Source organism: Charadrius vociferus, unplaced genomic scaffold (genome assembly GCF_000708025.1).
Source record: "Charadrius vociferus isolate BGI_N301 unplaced genomic scaffold, ASM70802v2 scaffold643, whole genome shotgun sequence".
In the NCBI taxonomy this organism is placed as follows: Eukaryota; Metazoa; Chordata; class Aves; order Charadriiformes; family Charadriidae; genus Charadrius; species Charadrius vociferus.
The window spans coordinates 1,909,662-1,924,769 of record NW_009647512.1 but is presented as its reverse complement, the minus strand read 5'-3'; positions in this window follow the sequence as shown (position 1 = coordinate 1,924,769).

Sequence of the window (15,108 nt, the reverse complement as noted above, 5' to 3'; positions counted from 1 at the left end):
TACGATATTGTCACTTGAAAACATAAGGCAATGGTGTTACATGTCTCAGATAAAATCCTGGCCTGCTGAAGCCAATGAGTCGTGCATTTCCTCAGGAACAAGACTTCACATACCAAATTCCAAACTTATCAAACATAGAGCCATAAGAGATAAGGAAAAACAGGGAGTCTTGCTGTTATTTTCCAAACATTTAGTGCTTTGCTTTCACAAGATGGGGATGGTACTGTTCATCTAGAGCTGCAAGGGGCTTAACACTCCACACGCTGAACTGCAATGGCATTTCTTCCAAAGCACAGAGCCATATGGACCCTTTGCACAGCAGGACAGAACAAACCCTTTGTACACATCAGATATTTCATAGCAAAGCCTACTTGCCCAGGCCAATTACTTGATAAGCAGCATACCTTTCCTCATTATCACCATGATCACTCGAGAGCTGGGCAGGCAGGGTTTTTATATGCGCTCAACTTCAGACTGCATACAACACATTTTATGAAGCTTGAAGCTATGTCTGTCCTATACATAATATTTCTGCACTGGAAGGACAGAACCACAATGCATTTGCAGTACAGATTTTTCTCTTGCTGTATTTTCCCTAATTATACCGCGGAAGCAAAAAGATACAAGGACAGGGTCTTTAGCTGGAACAAACACAAAGTAAACTCCACCAAGTACAACCTAAACACAAAAAATCTCTTTTCACGAGCATAAAGAATGTCAAACAGATGCCCCAAGAAAATTACTTCCCCTGCCTCTTTTCTCATCCCAAATCCTTATTATTACTTTTTGATTGATTTTTCTTGGCTCTTACACACTCTCATGCTGATCTTCTTAGGTGGGCTCTATACAACCTTCCCAGCTTTCTTTTATCCCTCTAGTCTTCTTGCCAATAAACTATTCTAGTTTTATGAAAGCTTTCTTTTTTATTTCATAACCATTTTGTCCTGATCCATAATGAGCTAAAACTCAGTGGTAGGGTGTTTTGTTTTTTAATGCAACACTTGGTCTGCCAAACGCCTTAAAAATGTATTTCAACCTTCTCTGTTTATTTGAAAGCTGCTTCTTCCAAGAAGGCTAAGAATAGTGCGGTTACCATAGTTTCCTTATCCACGACCAATAAAACACAATTTGGAATACAATAAAGCAAAGACAAGACTACTCACAAAATGTGACTAAACGATCGGACATTGATATCTTCACCCTACATCACTCATAGCTCTACTACAGAAAATACTCAAGACTAATCAATATCCAGCTTTTGGTCCAGCAGTGAAGATGAAGATAAGCCTGTCTGATTGCCAGCTATTTAAGATATCTCAATTCCAACACTTAAGATGTCTGTTAGTGTAAAATCCCTACCTCACAGATTTAGTATTTCACCTCAGAGATTTTGTATTTTACTGTACTCTTTTGTTCCAGGAAGCGATTGTGTAGGAAAGCACTTTGCTAAGGCTCAGTGAAGCTAAGTGATGGATTAATTACCCATAGGAACCAGTTGACAAAGTAAATAATGTACTGCCTGTTCATACAGTTTTGTTGGCCCCTGAACAGGCAAGCTCCTAGGGAACAAGCCCAAATAATCTTTTTTCTTCCAGTCAACTGGCCAACAAAACCCCACATGCACTTCAAAGACTACACAAATTACACCTGCTTTGGACACATCCATTGCTTTCCTGATTAGAAGTTAAATGATGGAATCTTACTCTAATAAAATGAACTTTTAAAGAAAAAAAACCCCAATTGTTCTGAATAATAACGAGTGGTGAAAGAGAAAACCACAACATGCATGATGGATATACAGACCCACTGCCAAGTTAATTTTTTTCCTGATTTTAAAGAATTGTAAAGACTTCCTTTAAAAAAGTAAAATATTTTCCTTTTTCCTTTGGAAAAAAAGAAACAAAAGTACAGAGGATGTTCTGTTTTATGAGACACACTTAGAAGACTTACCAAGACAAGCACCTGAATGGGAGGGAAGCAGAATCCTCCTCCCACACCCTCAGTGCACACTATGGGACTGACTCCTGTGGTGTCTGGGACTCCCGCAAACACACCAGGTAAACGTGGGAGAATGCAACTCAAGATTTTCTGGTGTTCTACTAATGTTTGCTTGCCAGTGACAACAGTCCAAAACAGCTGAATCAAAACAGCTGAATGAAAACAGTTAAATCAAAAAGCTCTGGCCGTGGTTTGATAACCCCTGGATGTAGGAAAACTGCTAGAAGAGCATTTGCTGTTATTGTGTTTGAAGAAAAGCTGTTATGCTCACTGTACAGCTTTCTGGAGCTTTTGCAGACCCCAGAAGCACCATCGCTGTATATATCAAACATAGATGCACAGATGCCTCAGTCAACATAGTTTCAGTTGTAGCTTAGCCACAAGAAAATATAATACGTCTTTTATCCTTGCCTTCTCATCTTGTGAAGGTCATGTAAAGGTGACAAGTATAGGGAAGAGAGAAAAAAAGTGTAAGAGTGCAAGAGAGCACTCGTGGTAAGCATGCTCCACTATTCCAATGAAAACGCTTATTAGTTCACCCCACCGAAAAAGCATTCTGTATGTGACAGGATGCCAGTTCTAATGCATTAGACAAAGCCATTGTATTTTTGCAGAAAAAAATATCTTAAATCCTGTTAATATGTTGCTCATCACATCAGTTAAACTAAGTTGTACATTTTTTAAATTGCTGATCTCAAGTTAATCAGTGTCAGCACTATAAAAGAAAATAGCTAAAGGCACTGACTAAAAAGGTACGTCTTTCACATCCCTGGAGGGAATTTACTGGGGAACAGGAAGAAGCAGTGAAGATCAAGCATACATTAAACTTTGCACCCTTCTCATCTACTAATAAAGAAGTATGTAGACCAGGGTTTGGGGTTTTTTTTCAACATTTCCTTTATGCCTTCAGTACACCACTTTTCAAGTCTCACACCAGTCTTGATCAGGCTGCTCATTAATGTTTTTAAACTTCTCGTCCAAAGACACCTAGGAGGAGAGTTACCTGCTCAGGACCTGTGGCTCTGCATTACCTTATATCATTGTCCTCTACTGTTAGAGACAGCGCCCTGATGGAAGGTGCAGACCCTGTCATTAGCTAGTTGTGAGTGCTACTCACAATAAATGACACCTGAAGCCCCATCCACTTTGCCATTATTGGTTTGGTTGTTGACCTGTCTTGCAAGAAGACAGAACATGACATGCACAAGAACAAGCATCCTTCCTTATCCTGCCTGTCAGAAACCGGCCAGCACAATACCTCATTGATGGCAAGCTGCTCTCCGCCTCCCCCAGGGTGGCCATAGCGGTGGTTGGAACTCCGGAAGTCCTCATACAGATCCTCCTCACTTCCCACATCATCTGTTAGAGCTGTCTTATCCAGTGCCCCATCGGCGATCACTGCAATAACAAAAAGAACAAATTGGTATAGACCACAAGATCTTCAGCAGTGCTGCATCAGTTATATGAGCTCGGCTGGGGTGAGGGGCACTATAACACAGCATAAAGGAAAAAAAGACAAGGAAACTATATAGACAATTTCAGGGCACAATTCCATCCTGGTGATTGCCCATTTTTCAGAGTATTGTTCTCCATTCATGTTCTGTTACCATAAATGATTGTGTGTTTCTCTAGACTGGAAAGCATGATTTAAAAAAATTCAACAACTGCTGCATGTTGCAAAGAAAGGATCAAGTAAGAATAAGAAAACAGGCTCTGAAAACAGGTGCAGGGCAGAGATGATGCAAACATGATTTCATTATGACATTGCCGTGTTGACAGGAAACTTGACTAGGTAACAGACTCATGTCTGCCAATTCATACGTTGATGATTATGATTTACCAAATCCTATCAGGCCAAGGAAACTCTCAGTCCCTGGGAAAAATACATTCACTTTCCTCTTTACCCACTCATTCATTTAATTTTAGCACTCTTTTTGTTGTCTAAAAGGGTGTTTGCTACAGAACTATCCTTTATTACCACAGGAGGGTCATTCTAGAACAAGCATTAAAGTCTCAAGATATAAGCATAAGCCTGAGAGAAATAAAAATATGATATATATAACTCCTTGCACAGAAGAAAATGGCACTTCATCTGGTTCAAAGGCAGGAACCTTTTCCTAAGGTTTCCTCAAGATATTAGCAAATACCCATCAGTGGCATGTCGACCAATCATTCATTCATCCCATACCTGTATAGGCTACTGAGCATAAACCTTCTGTTCTCAAAATCTGTGAAAAATGTCCATGATTAAAGAAAACATTTGCTGACATATTCATCTGGATTAACAACTGCTAGGACAACAGTTTCCATGACAAAGAGGTGGGCTTCACAAAGATTTCTATGCATGAAGTAAGTAGCTAATACAAACACGATGCAGAGGACAACAGCTGATATAAGCAGTAATTTTAGTTTAATGGACTTGACACAACTACTGTAGGAGAGCTGAATGAAGCGAAAACACAGATATTGCTGCCAGCACTCCTGGTGACAATCTTGGCTGCCCAAGTTACACATGATGTCACACTCACGATTTTTGCAGACAGGTGAAAAAAAACCTTTGAGCTTGATCTTGTACAGCTTGGATACCAAAGCACCAGTCAGAGTCTGGAGACACATATGCCTGTTCTTGAGCCCTCGTTTCACTCCATGATGCAAGCGCACCTCATGAATCTCATTGTGTCAATGAGCCAAGAAGAAGTGCCTAAGGATTCATTAGCTTATTGTAAGCTAAAAGCAAAGCTCCCCAGTAATACAAACTGAAGTGCTGTCAGAGGTTACAGCAAGACCTGCAAAGATTGTCCTTGTCAACGCTTTCACTACATGTGATGTTTTGTTAGGGCCGCATCACTTGACTACTTCTAATAACATGGTGAGGTGCAAAATCAGTGTAGCAGCTCTCAGTTCAGTGCAGTAACTTGACATCAAAGTGACTGGAGTATGAGCTATTTTTGAACTAAACACTTGATTGTTTACGCTTCAAATTCAATAAATACGCACAAAGTAGCAAAGACATATTTGTTGTCTAAACCTGGAACTCCACTTGATGGCAGTTCAGGACATGGAGGTGCACACGAGCTTATGATTAAAGCAGAATTTTCTGTGGAAGTGTGTAACTACCCAACCACGCAATTTTAAGTGACATTTCAGAAAAAAAATATCAAACATTCCCGTAGCTTTGCTCTGACACATCACATCATTATACAGAAGTTCTCTACTGAATACGTCAGTAGTATAGACTGGGGGCTAAGACCTAGCACATTAATATAAAACTCAAAACCAGCTGGAATGCCACTGATATTATTTTATGCAGAATTACCATGGTTTGCACTTAAATGTAATTTTTTTAAAGAGCATTAAAGTATCACTTTTTGCTCATACACTGTCTGAAAAAATTTGTCTAATAGTAATGAACAACTTTCAGTGTATTAGTAGAGCAACAAAAAAAATTCAGTTTTTTTTTTCAAGAACAAATAAAAATAAATCATTTATAAGGAGGGAGTTAGCACTCACTTATTCAAAACTTTCTTTGCATCCCTCTGATCTCATTCTTTTCCCTTATTTTATGCACAGCTTCCTTGCTTTTGCCTTATGCATCTCCTGCTATTTTCACTGCTAAAAGTAATTTTCAGCCTGAAAAATGTTCACTGACATCTTTAAAGCTTTTGTTTTTTCCCCCCACATTTTCCTATTTGTTCTCTGATCTGTGCTTAGATGAAAAAGCAAAAGCTCTGGGGAGATATTTATCTGTATTACTTAAAATGCTCTATACCTCTGCTAAGTGCCTTGAAAGCTGTGTTTGCTTTTACTAGAGATTTGTTTTTCTTCTCTGATCTTACCAAGCTCATCAATTTTCTGCAGTCTCAAAACCTGCTACTCCATTTTGGATTAGTTTTCCTGGACATTTCCTCATGTACATATTTCACCAAAAAACATAGCTCATAGTCACATGAAAGATCTCAATCTTTGAGGAAGAATGGCCCAAGATAGCCATGCTACGTTTTCCCAGACTAAGTAATGTTCCAGGGAAGAATAAGACTAATGAAAAATAAGAATTTGCTCTGAAGCAGCTTACATGGGAGACATGACTACAAATAAATAAATAAATAAAATAGGAGTCTGGAACGGTGACCCAATGCACCAGAAATCCATCAAGCAAGTAGGAGAAGGAAGGCTTTTAGTGTAGGTAGTGACTCCACATGCACAGCATAAACTAGGTCAAGTAGAAAAGAAGCAAGCACTATACAAAAACCTTTAAAGACAAGTTAGCAGAGATTGCTGAAATAGTCTATCAGCTCCCCCGACAGCACAGTGCTAGTTGGACAGGCAACTATTACACTGCGCAGTAGTTGACTCAGATGCCTCATTCCTGCCCCCCCCCAATGCTCACTCTCCGTTTGACGCTGAAATCCACTGGTACGGTCACAGTTGGCCTCTCCGTGTCTCTCTGAAACCATTGATCTGACCTGTCCCTGGCAATCGGGCAACACCAAAACAACAATGTTCTGTCAAAAAATAACACCAAGCATCCAATTAGCTCAAGCAGATTTCTCCATATTTTATACGGCTGTCCTGATAAATTTCACTAAATATGGCAACAAATCCCATACATAGGAGCACAGGGAGGGGTTGCCACCAACATTTAGTACTACAACCTTCTGTGCAAGTATTAAAACTCTGCTTTATGCTGTTGTTAGTCCAAGCCCAAGCTTGGGATTTATGTCATTAAAGCAAACGCAGATGGATAATTCTAGCAACAGTAGCTCATGAAAGAATGCCGCATAAACTCTTTTTTATGCATCTGAATAGAGAATAAGGTGTCAAGAGTCAGACTCCATGAAGAAATATCTTGAGGATATGCAGCAGCAAAAGCGATACAAAAAATGGCACTGAAAACCAGCAACTGGCACAGGTGGTCTGTGTCCAAGTGCCTGAGCAGACAGCACTGAGACAGGCCACGTTCAAGGACAAAAACAAAAGGGAAGAATTCTATAAAAATCAAATAAAGCTTGATCAAAATGGTCCAGAGAAAGAAGGTTTATGGGCTGACCCTTACACCTTCCTACAGGCTTTGGGATGCAGGCATAAGTAATCTGCAATGGGAAGGGTCCTGGCTGGGCTCTGCTTGTGCCCCCACCTTGCTGAAGGGGAACATGCAAAAGGTTGGCACCGAGCAACCCTGAGAGGTACTTCTACAGTTACAGAGCTCTCCATCTCATCAGAAAGCCATTGGATCTGTTATCAGTTCTGTGGTTTCATGCAGAAGAGCACTCTGTGCCCGTGGTGAGAGCCAAGCCACGCAATGGCCACAGTATAAGCCACAGCTATAGAACTCACAGCTGCCCCAGCTAGTGGCCTGCCAGCTGTGTCCTGCATATCGGCGAGTTTGGATAAATTGAAATGCATCCAGGCAGCTGCCTTTATGGTAGGATGCTTACTCTTGGGAGCCACAATCAAGCCTATCTGACACTGGAGAACGGAACAGCTGGGCTACACTGGGAAACTTTGTGTTGTTCATCTAACTTGTGGGAAACAAAAAGAAGTTGGGATTAGATGATCTACTGAAGGTCACAGACTGAAAACGAGTATTAACCATAGTCCAGATTTCAGTTAAGGATAGTGTCACCTAGTACAGGTGACACTGTTTGCCATGTCTGAGCTCCTCTCCTCTTTTGAAGGATGGACCTGCTTCATACATTCCAAGTGCCAGGAACTAGCACAAGTTGATGTTGGCCAAAAAAAACCCCTAACAAACCAAAAAACCCCCAACACCTACCACCACCACCCCACCCCACCCCCCATCTAGCACAGCCTCTTAACAGAGATCTCTCAAAGTCACATAGGTTTATGTCTCAGCTGGAATAAACCCCCGTAGCTCCCCATTGGTGAGGAGCTCCAGCTGTGTGCCTGTGTCAGAAGCCTGAACAATGACCCAGGACTGAAGGGAAATGGGCTACAGGAAGTTTCCCCAGTATTTTGGTTATCTGTTTTCACTTGACTTACAGCCTACAGCTTTTAGGGGTAAGGCTGGGACACGAATCTATGATGATTAAACAGCTTTGAAAGCCAAGAGCATCCATAGTTCATTAAAAGCACATTATATTAATGACAAAGGGAACAACTTTTGTGTATTTGAAGTATCTCTCTTCAAGTGTGCTTTCAGTACCACATCCACACATTTAATTTGTCTCTGTAGCATTTACATTCAAAATAATTCACCGAAATAACAGTAGGAGCCTGATTTACACTCACAGAGCAAATTAATTCAGAGCTAACAACATCATTCCCTCTGCCTCACTGAGCAGAGATTGCTGTGATTGTGTGCAGTGCCCACAGGAAAGTGCATTGCAGCTGGTGAAGGGGGTAGTTCGAGAGATTGATGATAAACAAACGAAAGCGGTGTGTGGGGTGGGGAAACTGAACCCAGACTGCATTGCCCAGGTGAGAAGAGCCCCTCCAGCCTCCTCTTTGCCCATCCTGAATTACTAAACCCTCATGTCCCTTAGAAATAGCTGCCACAGTAGTGCTGCAGCCTCTATCAGTCCTGTTCTGAATTTTATGCTTCATTTATCAGCTGCTTGATATATGGAGGTCCCTATGCAGCTGCCACAGTAAAATCCATCAGAGTGATGTCATCCCACTTCTGCCCCAGCAGTGCAATTCTCCAGCTCTTTACTGTGTTGATGGACCCTCTCACATCATTATGCTTATGGTTGTGGACCAGTTTAACAGGAAGAGGGAAGTCTGGCAGGGAATTAGCAACAAGGGAACAACGATCAGTTAGTATGAGCTTCGGGGGGGGCGGGGGGAACAAACCAAACCAAAACCCAAAACAGAGAACCCCCCAATCCAACCAAGGACATGGGCCTAAAAAGCCAAGCCTTAGAGAGCTAAGGGGCTCACGAGGACATTTCTGAGCAAGTAATGAAACTGTGTTCAGTGAATCTTTGAGGAAAAAAATAACAAACACAGAATGGGGAGGAGAAGCAGAAAATATTTAAGTGGAGAAAGCAAGCTTCATCGCCTCCATTTTAAAGAAACATTAAGAAGGGAAAGGAGTCAACATAACAAAATTAAATTAACGTTTTGGTATAGTGCCACAAATGGAACTGCTGTTGTGAATGAAGCCAGTTCATAATTAGCTGAGGCAAAGAGCAAATCCATGCTTGAAAACAAAAAGGACACAGTTCTTCAATGGAAAGTTGAGCACAGGTCCTCTGTGGGTCTGCTGGGTGCATCACCCAGGGTAACATTCATCAGCAATAATGCACTGAGCCACCCACTCAGGTTTCAAGAGTTTTTAAATCCCAATTAGAATCTAAATGACTTGCAGGGAGGCTTAAGGGAGTTCTCAGCTCTCTCGGGTAGCAGAGATAATTATGGGGAAGAGAGATGCGGATTATGAATGGCTCTGCAGCTCTGACTCCCACATTACCACTTGCTACGCACTTGCAGCTTGGTCTGCTTTGCCTTGGCAGCCATGGAACAGAGAGCTGCCCCCAGTCCCTTCCCTTGCTTGTTGAACAGTGTTTGAGTGGGAGAGAAGAGGGGGAGCAGTCTAACTACATTTGAAGAAGAGTGGAAACGATGGGAAAAAGAAAATCACATAAATGTGCTTTCTTGATCCAAAGCCGGATCCTTTGTTGAAACGCCCCTCTATTGTACTGCGTACAAACTATTAATTCACTGGATTAGTTCCCGTCACAGCTACTGACTTGGAAAAAGCAGGCATGTCCTCCTACTCTATGTATTTGTTGTTTATTTGCTCAGATCTGATTACTCATACATATCAACTTGTTTGCCCTCATTTTTCAGACCAATGTCTTTGGAAATGGTGTTTACTTTATGTCTGGACAACACTGAACATGATGGGGCAAATTCTAGTTTAGTCATTTAAGCCCTATCACAATCTAAACAGTAGATCAGTCATAGCAATCAAAACTAGCAGGCAAATCCCTTCTAGTAACCAGGCACATTCTTTACTGTATCCTCGGTAGGATGTACTGCTTGGAATATCTGGCGTGTCATTTACTGCCCTAACAAGAAGTCTTATTCACTGATGTAGCTGCTATTTAAAGGAGTTGAGGGGGGAGCAGGTGAAACCATCCATCATAATTTTTTTGAAAGTTTCCTCCGTGGAAGACTAAAATGGTTGCGTTTCTTGTTTCTAATAGGTAACAAACACTGACATTCCAAACTCATGCTGAATTTTTACCTATCCATTTAACTCTGCTGCTTAGCACTCTGCCTGCTATGCCTTGAAGTAACAGTCAAACCCAGACCAAACTCCCCTCCCTTGAAGTGAAAAACAACAACAACAAAGCTGCCCCTTCATCCGACAACTGCCTCCCAAAATTCAGACAGGCTGCTGGTTGGGAAACAACATATCTGACACTGTCTACTAGAGCATGATCAGAGTCAATTCACATCAGCAGTAACCTCAGATGAGCTTTCAGCTCACCTGCAAAGACGAAAATACCCGTCCGTGTCTCCACATCCACCCATTCTTACCCAAAAGTGTAACAACGACTGAGGAAATTCAAGCAAATGAGACGGAAAGTCAGAACAATAGTTATTTACAGTGGACAACACCTACTTCAGCAAACATATGAGATAAAAGCAACATGAAAGAGTGTTAGTGCAGCTGAAAATTCTGAAAAACATCAGTTTGAAAGGGCTTTGTCAATAAAATTTCAGGCTTTTTTTTAATTTATTTTATTTGTAGGAGAGCATCTGCTCCAGCTTTTCAAAACTGTACCAGCGCATCCCACAAGTTAGACGATCAGCAATCTGGCAAAAAAAGACACACCTTTTTCTTAAAAGATTTTCCCACAGGTTCCCCTATGCGATCTCAACACTTGCCACTACTTCAGTGCATGGTTCATGTGGCGTCGCTCCTAAAGGTCACCTTCGGGCTTCTCTCACCTTTTGCTTGCACAAATACATGAAACTTGCCTGAGGGAACATGCAATCAAAGGAGCCACACTATCTTACTGCTACCAAGTCTTACTGCTCTGCCAGTATGAAATCTGAGTTCATCTGAACCAAAGCCCTGGTTCACACTCAAACTCTGTTTTAATCTTTCTTTTTTTTCCCCCCTCCAGAAAGCAAACAAAAAAGCCTCGAACAATTCCGTCATAACCAAGTCGCCACCAGCTCCCAAATGAAGACCTTGAATATAAAATGTTCCCCCATATTCTCTCAGGAATTGTTATTCCTCCTACCTCTGCAACTACTTTCCAGGGACTTAACTGGAGTTTTCTTAATGCAAGTGCTATTATCTCCCAAATCTCACGCTGCCCTTGTCTGGTTTAATTATATTGATTTAGCTGTGATGTTTGCTTCACCTCTAAAACAACTTCCTAAGTGCCTTTCTTTCTTGTACCTGTTGCTTTATTAAACAAAGTAAAGAACGTAAACATGCTGTAGGAAAATCTGGTTGATTTATATTTCCAAAGATTCTGTGTTTTTATTATGTCTTTACATTCAAGTACACTCTCAGAAGACCAAGAGCTTGGAAGCTAAGTCTTTGTTAAAGACTTTGTTGCCAAAAATCATACAGTTTTCTTCAGTCTTAAGGCAGTCTAGAAACAAAAAAAATTCCACTATACACTATGCTTTAACTACTGGCCTGGTAAGGACCACATGGTAAAGAATGGTTAAGGTCATTTTTATGAAGAATTGTCACTAGGAAGTAAACCAGCTCATATCACTAACATCTTTAAAATGTTGCACCCAGTCACGCCAACTTTGCATGGAAATATCAACTTCCTTATGCTATTTTCATGACAGTCAAACCTGGAGCGGGAAAGAGGGAGACATGGGTCTTTCTTATAATGGAGTAATTGCATTATAACTCGAACGTTTAAGAATGAAGAATTGTCTTGATAATAATTTAAAACCTTTGACAACTCAGGCACCTTTGGTTAAGACAAAGCTATTTAACACGAGAACCCGAAATGAGGCCTGCAAGCCTATAGCTAGCTAACTGATACGATGAATAACACCGATACACTGGGCGCGTACTGTTTCCAGCCAAGTCAGCACAAAGAACCACTGCTTGGCACTTCTGGAAAGCAGGCTGTTTATAAAAGTGTCTGAAGACAGATTTAAGAGGCTAACTTTGAACACTTAAATGTGAAAAATGTGACCTTTGTTTTTTCCCAGAATTCTGCATAATGCTATAAGTCTAGTCTTTATCTTTGTGAAGCTATCCAGGCTGACAAGTGGCTTATGTCTATGACCTTGTACCACAGAAGTAATTAAAAATGAATGCCACACGAAGACTTTCAATTGGTCTTGTGCATTATCAAGTATAACTCTCAAGGGGCAGCAAGATAGTTTTGTTGACATTATTTTGAATGACCCGTCTTCATGTAACACACAACAGATCTTCCGGTTTCATACTGGGGCTACAGTCTTTTCATTAAAAATACTGGCAAAACTGCTTTACCTTTAGAAAAAACCTCTGTCCCGATTTATATTTTAATCTGAGTTCTAAGAAAATCCCTGAGATCAAGCTACCAAATATTTATGAAGGGAAAACAGAAAATCAAGGATTAGTATTACTTAGCTACAACTGCCATGATAGCTAAGAGATGAGGTTCTTTGCAGCGTACGTGTTTGAATCACACACTACACAAACAAAGGAGTCAAAGTCAGGCTCTGAGTTAGAGTGATACTTCTTTGGTGTTATTCAGAACAGATTTGGGAGATCAGCTCCAAGCAAGCTACAGGAGAGATGCTGAACGTGCCCAAGTGTAATCCAGTCTTTCTATTCTGAGTAGACAAAGACACAAGAGCATCTCCACTGGAAGATGAGTGCAGAATAGGAAGGTGCCACATTAGCTCAGTTTAGTGGGACCTCCTGGACAGACAAAAGGTGGAAGTTTCAAACTCAATCAGACATTGCATATTTACAGTTCTGCAAGCGTAAACTTTGCTGCCACAGTCCAGGACTGATTGGTTTTTATATCCAGTACTGCTATGTCACCTGTGTTGAAGACCAGCTCTACAAACTGACAGAGGAAGAAGGTTGGAGGAGAGGGGTGACCTGGATGAAATGGGTGCTGCAGCCTCTTGCCCTCACTGCATGGCTGGGTATGTGCTTCACACCGGCTCCAACAGTAGTCCCCACACCAGTCAGCCCTCACTACCTCTCCCCTCTCCTCCCCAGGGCCTCCAGACGTCCCTGCCAGCAATACCTATGAAAGTGAAAGACTGCACAAAAATAATTTCAAACTGTACACGGACAGCAATATTCTTATGAAATACATTTAAGAACTCAAAGACAGGCCTTACAGCCTTATACATGCGATACTGTTCATACTGTAGTAGGAACAGACCTGCCCACTCTGAAGTATTTGCTCCCTGGGTATCTGGGGGTGCAGATATGATATATTACTGCAAATCAAATTTAAAGAATTAAGCTCGAGATACTGAATCCGTAGATTGATGCATCTCAATAAATTTTCAAATATCACAGAAAAAACCAACATACTTCACATTCAATAATTTTAAGTTTCCTAGGAAACTGGTGTGAGAAGGTACCTTATTTCAGAGTGTTTTCACAACATTCAGGTCCAAGTCCGAATTATAGCTGAACATGTGAGATGTAATCTCACCCTATAGCAAGAAAACTCTTCCAAGGAAACATTATTCCTCTTGGAATACATCAAGGATTCAATTCAAAGCCATTATTAATCATCCCTTTAAAAGGAGAGAGCACTCTGGCAAGGTCACATGGTCAGGGTGCCTTTAATAGTTAAATTCATTACTTAGGATGTTTACTGCGGGCTTCGACAAGGAAATAAGAATAGCAGAATTGGAAAGATCAGCATTTCATGAGCCTGAAATGCTAAGTGTGCATTTTGAACTCTGAATTCAAAATGACACATTAGCACTTGCAGATCATTGGATGCAACACAGAATATTTTGGAAGCTTTGGAGACTGATTTAAAAGTTGAACACATCCCCAGCTGGAGCTGGTAAAATTAAGTGGCAAAAGTATACTAACACAGGCAGCAACATAATCTCAATACTAACTGGTAAAAGAGCATTGCTGATTAGCACTGACCAAACTGAACAAGGTCTCTTAAGAAGGTAAAAGAAGATGAAGCCTTTTCAGAAGTCACATTACCTAAAGGAGGTCTATCCTTCCTTCGGCCACTACATACAGCGTCCAGTCGAATGCTGCTCTACCCAAGGCACATGTCAGAAAAGGGACATTCTTCTAGAGAGATGGCTGAAGCAGTCAAAATAATCTTTGCAAACTGACATTAGTGGTGTAATGTGCAAAATCAAAACAGGCTAAAAAAAAGGAGACTGCCTTCCAGAGCAACTCTGCTCATGTGTTCTAGTGCACAGCACTGGTTAACAAACCTGCAATTCTTTATCAATTGTTTGAACCTATAAAACAAACATAATAATCCTTTCACTTATAGGCAGATATGTCAAATTTGACCTTTCCTGTGATTAGCTAAAATTTAAAACATTTAATTCCACAGTGCTGCTGTTATTGTTTCCATTTATGAGTTGATTCTTATTTAGATCCCACGTGCCGCCAAAGAGAATAGGAAAATGCTTTGTTTCTGAACAGAAACTGTACATTTACTATTTCCTAACCCTTAGCTTTTCCAAAGCAGCTAAGAAAATACAAATAACTTGCTCCAGACTCTGCTCTCACAATTCCAAAACCACATTCTAGCTTTCCAAACATGTCTCCAGCCACACTGTATCTGGCTGAGGGTCAGGGGAAAAGAAACAACTAACCCAAGCCCCACGCCACCTAGCTTTCAAAAGCGCTCAATGTATAAAATTACCTTTATCCTCAAACACACCAAAGGATGCACTGTCGTTTACTAGTTACACAATGACTTGGTCTTTCAGTGTCTAAAAATCACTGTTCCTCAGAACCAAAGCAAATGGTGAATGAGTGCTTCCACTAACAATTTGCCAATCTATAAGTGAAACCTAAATTAACCTTATTTTCCAAAGGTCTTATACCTGATGCATGTTCACTTCGGATGATGAATCTAAGTGTCCAGTTTCTCCTTTCCCTGATAATTTAACCAAGCTGATTTCTCTATCTTTGCAGCCTTTTTTTTTTTTTTT